Below are 8,330 nucleotides of genomic sequence, written 5' to 3' on the forward strand. Positions count from 1 at the left end.
GGACCTTAAAAATTACAGACCAATTAGCTTACTGTCTGTTACGTATAAGGTATTTACTATTAAGGTAATCGCTAATAGAATCAGGACAACCTTAGACTGCAATCAGGCAAAGGATCAAGCAGGTTTTCGGAAACGGTACTCTACTATCGATCATATCCACATCATCAATCAGGTGATAGAAAAATGCTCGGAATATAACCAGCCCTTATACATAGCATTCATTGATTACGAAAAAGCATTTGACTCAGTTGAAACATCGGCGGTGATGCAGGCATTGCGAAATAGGGGGTAGACGAGCTGTACGTGAAAGTGCTGGAAGATATATATAGTGGATGCACAGCAAGCATAGTTCTCCATAAAGAAAGTAACAAAATTTCCATAAAGAAAGGTGTTAGGCAAGGATACACAATCTTCCCAGTACTATTCACAGCTTGCTTAGAGGATGTATTCAGAGACTTGGAATGGGAGCAGTTAGGGATAAGGGTAGATGGAGAATACCTAATCTGCGATTTGCTGATGACATTGCCTTGCTAAGCAACTCGGGGAATGAACTGCAAATAATGACAGATGTCCTAGACAGAAAAAGTAGAAAGGTAGGCTTGAAAATCAATATGATAAGGTAATGTTCAACAGCCTCGGGAAGGAACAGCAGTTTACATTAGGTAGCGAAGTACTGGAAGTAGTAGGCGATTATGTCTACTTAGGACAGGTAGTAACTGCAGATCCGGACCATGAAAAGGAAATAACAAGAAGAATAGGATTGGGATGGAGCGCATTTGGCAAGCACTCACAGATTATGACTATCAGCTTGCCAGTATCGCTCAAGAGGAAAGTATACAACAGTTGCATCTTACCTATACTCGCCTATGGGGCTGAAACGTGGAGGCTAACCAAGAGAGTTTTACTTAAGTTGAGGACAACCCAGAGTTCTATGGAACGAAAACTGGTAGGAGACATTAAGAGATAGGAAGCGTGCAGAGTGGGTCAGAGAAATAACTCAAGTTACTGACATTCTAGTGGAAATTAAGAAGAAATGGGCATGGGTAGGACATGTAGTGCGAAGAGATGATAACCGATGGTCGCTTAAGGTAACAAACTGGATTCCAAGCGAAGGAAAGCGTAGCAGGGGGCGGCAGAAAGTTAGGTGGGCGGATGAGGTTAAGAAGTTCGCGGGGGTCAAGTAGATGCAGCTAGCACAAAACCGGGTTAAGTGGAGAAATAAGAGGCCTTCGCCCTGAAGTGGGTATAGTCAGGCTGAGGATGATGATGATGATGATGAAGCACGTGTGGCTGAGGGCATTGTCATGACGGAGCTTGACCATGCTTCTGATGTCAGCCCTCACGCACGTGAGCTGGTGTTTCAATCTCTTGAGCACTTTCAAGTAAAAGGCTGAGTTGACAGTTTCTTATTGCAGTACAAACTCAAAATGAACCATTCCTCGGACGTCAAAGAAGAAATGATCATCGTTTGGATGTGAGACTTGCTAATTCGCGCTTTCTTGGGGGGGGGGGGGGGGGGGGGGGATGATTTTGTGTGCAACTCGCTGCTATGCCTTTTAAATTCTGGGTCGTACTCGAACATTCAGGTTCGTCTCCGGCTATGGCAGAGCTAAAGTCCGGCTCATTTTGTATCAACTCCAACAGTTCTTGACAGCGCGAAACTCGAAGTTCTTTCTGATCTTCCGCCAACACTTTCGGCACAAGCTTCGTGCAGACCTTGTGCATTTGCGGACCCTCGGTCACTCCCATGTACCGCAAATGTGGATGCGTGCAGGGTGTTGGCAGGGCTAAACCCTCGACACATTTCCCGACCGGTTTTACAGCGCTGCTATGGATAGTCGCGTCGTAATAAAATCATGTGCATTACGAACCCTACTGTGAGCCACTTCAGACTACAGCAGTGGACTCGAGATGTTGTTATTTGGCAAGTGCCAAGTAAAACGCGGTTGCGACAAACATGTTTCTGAGCCGTTAAAGCCCAGTTGCCGGAAACTGCGCATAAAATCAGCAGTGCCATTCTAAACAGAAAATAGAATTATTAGAAGTTTGTACGCATAATCAGTTTTGTTTTTGAACTCTTAAGAAAAGCATGCAACGTGAATTTCCTTCGCTATTTTCCTCCACGGGTGTATATACGCTTTAAGATTGCATTTGACATGCTTGGGAGCAAAACAGTCGTTTGAACCTCCCGCTTAGAACCGTCTTTTAAAGGAGAGCACTATACTTCGTCTCACAAGATGTTTACAGAACTGCGAAAGGCAGAGGCACCCCTGTCCAATCAGGATCACGCCCAGTACAATAGGCAATAGTGCTCCTACCCGCCTCTCGCCCCCCCCCCCCCCCCCTCCCCCTCCTAAAATTGGCGGGGGTGACAGTAGGAGCACAATTCTCTATTACAGTGCTCATGGGCGAGAGGCACTTAGGAGCACAATTGCAAGAGTTCCTCTGCCTTTCGCAGTGCTGCAGATATCTTGTATAGGGCCTCATTAATTATTTTCTCTGTTTTTCGTTTACCTGAAGACATAGGTTTGTGGCGATGCATGGAGATAAACATGAATCCCCTGTCCCATCATAACGGCCGTGCGTAATTATCACGTGAGGTGATGGGCGCGCTGTTGGAAGATTAGGGAGCCTCGCTGCGCACCCGCTCAGGCATCCTAAGGAAGATGACGAGGGGAGGCCAAGCGGACATCCCCCCTGCCTCTAACTCAGGGCTCGGCAAGATACTTCAAAAAAGTATCTTCGATACCGATACTCGATACCCTAAAAAACTGTATTTCCGATACCGATACAGGATACAGAATCGAAATCGAATTTCGATACAGGTACTCGGTACTGTACCGCCGATACTTCGATACATTACTCAAATCCCAACATAATAACGGGGCTAACATGATCAGTGACGTTATAAAATTGTACCGTGCTTTCTGGAACCTGCAGTGCTTTCCTATCGCGTAGGTTTTCAGAAATGGCTTGAAACCTAAAGCGCGGAATTATTGAAGCTCCTCTGTCTGGGCAGCTGGCCCTGTCAGAACTTTGCTTTGGATTGAAGCCATGGTTACAATGACGAGATCGCTTTCATAAGCAGCCTAGAGAAAAATTTCTTTAAAAATGCTCTCCATACGAATCGACCTGTGGGCACTCTGGCGCTATACATACAAACGCACCTGAAACTTTTTCTATTGATTTTCATTTCATTATCGGTGCAGCGCATACGACGAGGGAAAACACGGATACCGATAATGTCAAAACAACATGCCCAAGCGTCTACCTCTGCATTTCATACTACACGTTACTTACTCGGTGGCCCCTGCGCTTCCCCTGTGCTAAAAGCACCAACCTCGTGCGTTTGGAGAACTGAGCAGTGCGATAACAGACTTCTGAAGCTTTGCATATTGTTAAAAACCAGAAGGAAAGCAAACAGAAAATGGCTGGACGTTTTTACTAGTCCGGAAAGAGCCCGACGTGGACGTGATAAAAGCGAGGCAAATAAGAAAAGCCTCTCTACATACGCACACAAGCACGCCGCGGTGTTGCAGATGAAGATGCCTTCTATCAGGGGGTAGGCGTGAACCTTAGCCGCGTCGACTCAAGGATCCTAGAGGTATAGTTAGGAAGCTCAAATCTAACTCTAGCGTCGGTTGAGAACTACGGCTGTTTTACATAAAATATAGAACTCCTCTTTTTTTTTTTTTTTTTTTTTTTTTTTACCAGAGTTACTAGTATGGTTTGTCATTCAATTCGCATGTTTATTTAAAATTATATTAACATGTTTCCTTTTAAGAGAACTGGATATCTTTACAAGTTTTATTCAAAGTTTTCTGAAAGGGTTTTGGCAAAAACATTCTTTGACAAAGCAAAATTTGTTATCCAAACTAATTTGGGTGAGAGTACAGCAGTGTGCGTGGTCCCTTCTGCGCGTTTGCCTTACTTGCGTTTTCGCCTCGTTCTTTTCTTCCTTTGTGTCTGTCAACGGCGTAGCGGCTTTGTGGTATACGCACTCAGTGTTCTCCAGAAACGAACTTCGTGAGCACCTACTTAACATCGGCTCCATTAGTTTTAAGGAAATGGATACTCAGGGGACGGGGCATTTGGAGGCAACTCAGAATAGAAGGGAACTCTGACGGTACTACAAGCCGAGCTGTCTCTGGGCTTGTACTACCACCCTGAACGAGCGCATTTAACCCAAAGTGCCGCAGTGGCTTCAATATTTGTAGTTTTTGTTTAGTATCGAGTATCCTTAAAATACACAATACTATTGCGAGGAAATGAAATGTTACTAAACATGTATTTTCGTTATCGATCGATACTCCGATATTTTCATTTTATGCACGCGATACCTAGTACCGATACACAAAATGTATCTAAAGATTGCATTGAAGATACCTGTATGTTCGATTCTGCTTATGACTGCACTAGCGACGGGTGCTACGGCGCAGTGGGCTGTGGTTCTTCTGCATGCTGTTTTGGTTTTCTTTTACTTTTTCCCCCATTTCCTAACTAGAGGCGGCGAATTCAGGCTTCGGTGACACCCCAGGGGTATCGCGCTCTTCTTCTTTTCCCCTGAAAATACTTTGCTTCGTTTAATGAACTCGGCTGGACGACCTGCCATTGTAGACGAAAAGAGGAAAAACAAAATGAAAGGAAGCACGTACGCGTGCCACCTCCACGAGCTGCGATTTCTGACGCTGCTTTCCCCTCGTGGTACTTTGTACACTGTCAGTATGAAAGGGAACTATCAGATTGCGCAAAGAGAGGGTTCGTTTTTTTCTCTACCTAAGTCGAAAATTACTTTTGGTCACTGCATATGCCAAAATTACTTCTAGTAAGTACAACAGGAAAAAAAAAGTATACTTGGCACATAGAACGACGAGGAAACGATTAACTGAATTTGAAAGCTAAACTTTGTTCCTTTTCATATTAAACAACCCTGTGCAGACTATGTAAAACAAGGCGAGGTCGTGGATGAGCAAAGAGATAAGTGCGTTTAGTAGAAACAGGTAGAAAGGTTGTGAAGTGAATTGATAAAGAATGGTACGTATAGAAAGCACGTTACAAACCTAGGACACTCAATGTAGAATAGCACAGAGAGGGAAATGGAGGTAGAGCGTTGTTAGTGGAATTTCAGGAAGCAATACGAGACCTCTAGAAGTAGCACGGCTTCTTCCGAAGTATAGATGTGCAATCAACAAACAACGGGGAATGAGGTTTTCAGCGCATGCACAGCGCCTCCAAAACCTCTTCCCTGGTAAGCACGCGCGCAAAAAAAGACAAGGAAAAAAATGTTCGAAAGAAAAATCCTGCAGAGGGGGCAAGGATGCGCACACTGCTAACACACTGCCCCATTCCCGCCACCGGGTCGTCAGACAGGCGGAGGAAAAGTTAAACAAACAAAAAAAAAGCATGCTGAGAGGGCAAGGATTGTAACCGGCACGTAGGTTCTACGTTAACCTTGTCACGTGATCATCCCCAGTTAACGTGCAATAATTGAGTCCTGTGGCACACTGCTAAGGTCGCTACTACGATGCGATCGGAGTCGAACACGCGACTTGTGAGATTCACGGGTATGGTTTCTTGCCGGAAACGCGCGAATCGCTGGGACTTTCTCCGGCGCGAACTGCTTGGTGTCACGAACTTTGCACGCTCAATAGCTCAATGTGGGGAGAGGTTGTCTGCAGTACGTGCTACATGGGTCTGCTCTGCGCATGCCTGGTCGTTGCATAGCAACGGAGACGCACGCTGTTCTTGCTCTCTCTCGTTCTCATCTTTCCCCCTGACGCAACGCGATAGTAATGGAGAGCATTGCCGGCATGATTGCCGGACTCGACGGCGGCGGCGCCGCTTGAGTTCTTAAGTTCGGCTGTGGAGATGTAGTGGTGCTCTAGAATGAAGGGAGACGAGAGCGGCTGCGTCTCCTCAAAGTAGCGCCCGCAGGCGCATCTGTATAGCGCGGGTACGGCTCCAATTCACCCAAGACGCGTTCTGCGTGAGGACGCAAAACAACTCGAGCAAAATAAAAAAATGAAGACCGCACCAGCAGCCGCGCTGATCACTTTATAAACACTGGCAGACCTAAGGCAAATTGGCCTTAGGTCCTTACCAAATCTACTGGCACTTCGGCTGTTTTGCGCATTATTTGTTTATAGTGGTATAACGGGTGTGCAACAGAATGAGGGCAGGCTGCTGACCATTGAGTATAAGGATTCAGAGTATATCTCCAGTTTTATTTCTTGCTAAGACATCACTGCGCACAGAAGGTCTCATATTCGAGGACATGGCAGAAACGAGATCGCGCTCCTTGTATCTTCGCAATTCTACGTTTACTGTTGTGTGCTTGATTTTACCAGGCGCGCGGCATTAAATAGTAATTAAATAATTACGCAACTGTCACTAATTAGTAATTATTATAACTTAGACATCAATTAGTGATTAATTAACGAGTCAATAAATAGTAATTAGTAGAATTATTTATTGTCTTAAATAGTTTTATTAGTACTACATCTTATGCGAAATTGCTGCCATCTAGTGGACCTTCAGCGAACCGCGCTACGCGACACCATGTTCAAGGGTTGAGTGCGTCGGCTGCGCTTGCTGCCATCGTGTTAGCTGCATCTGCTTTGTGCTGTGATTTCCGTGTATTTGTTCACATTCAAAGCAAAAAATGACGGAATAATAGACGATTGTCTTGTCCACGCCGCCTACATTCCAATTGTACATCGGGAAGCGATACTGCGCTGCCAAAACTTCTTGCGAACGGTGGTAACAGCGTAGCTACAAATGGCAAAACCTTCGTTGTTGCTCCGGGGCATTCCTTGATACGCTACTCAAATACGCGTCCATGAAAGTGCAAAACATATTGATATTTCTTCCGGGTGTAAAACATGTCTGCGATGTCATTACGCGTACACGAAGAAGCTTAATGTTGTTTCTTGTTTTTTTTTTCTTTTAATATAGGACTGATGCCTAATAAACACTGCGCTCTGATGGACCTTCACAGTTCGCAGTGAAGCGTGCGCACTACTGTTCCAATCCTCTGTCTGAACATTTAGCAGCTGATGTATCTCGTTAGCGTGTAATCAACCATATAGCAGAACACATATTCTATATGTTACTGGCTAAAACCTCCAGTTCAGTTCCGTTTAGTCGTTCAGTCGTGTCCGACTCTTCGTGACCCTATGGACCATGTCACGCCACGCTTTCCGGTCTCTCACTATCTTCCTAACATCACATAACTTCATCTGAAGTGGCTCGAGGATGCCATCTAACCAACGCGTTCGCTGCCTACCCCTTCTCCGGCGACCCTCAACCTTTCCCAACATCAAATCTTTCTCCAGCGACTCCTCTCTTCTCATCAGATGACCAAAGTAGCTGAGATTTAACTTTAAAATTTGACCCTCCAATGAGCAGTCAGGGTTTATGGTCGACAATATCGACTCATTTGATCTTCTGGCAGTCCAAGGAACTCTCAAGAGTCTTCGCCAGCACCACAATTCAAACGCGTCCATTCTTCGGCGGTCAGCCTTTTTCACAGTCCAACTCTCGCATCCATACATCACAACTGGAAAGACCATAGCACGAGTTATACGGATCTTGGTTGGCAGACTAATGTCTCTGCTCTTTACTAGGCGGTCAAGGCTAACCATTGCTCTCTTTCCCAGAAGCAGGCGTCTCCTAATTTCATGGCTGCGGTCTCCTTCCGAGGTAATCTTGGAGCCCAAGAACAGAAAATCTGTTACAGCTTCCACTTCTTGTCCATTGATGCTCCAGGACTTGATAGGGCAAGACGCCATGATCTTTGCCTTTTTAATGTTCAGTTTAAGCCCAAACTTCTCACTCTCTTCTTGTACGCGGATCAGAAGTCTCTTGAGTTCCACTTCACTTTCTGCCATTAAAGTGGTATCATCCGCATATCTAAGGTTGTTGATACGTTTTCCAGCAATCTTCACTCCAGCTGAAGACTCGTCCAGACCGGCCTTCCTCATGATGCACTCTGCATATAGGTTAAATAGGCAGGGTGACAGTATGCAGCCTTGCCTCACTCCTTTCTCGATCGGAAACCAATCAGTAAGACCATGCCCAGTTCTGACTGTGGCCTCTTGCCCTTCATACAGGTTCCTGAGGAGACAGATGAGGTGAATTAGAACTCCCATCTCTTGAAGAGCTTGCCACAATCTGCTGTGATCTACGCAGTCAAACGCTTTCGCATAATCAATAAAGCAGAAGTAGATGGGTTTCTGGAACTCTCTTGCTTTTTCCATGATCCAGCGAAGGTTAGCAATTTGGTCTCTAGTTCCTCTGCCCTTGCGAAACCCAGCTTGCACGTCCGGAAG

Source organism: Amblyomma maculatum, chromosome 7 (assembly GCF_055883805.1).
Source record: "Amblyomma maculatum isolate TAMU_Amacu chromosome 7, ASM5588380v1, whole genome shotgun sequence".
Classification (NCBI taxonomy): domain Eukaryota; kingdom Metazoa; phylum Arthropoda; class Arachnida; order Ixodida; family Ixodidae; genus Amblyomma; species Amblyomma maculatum.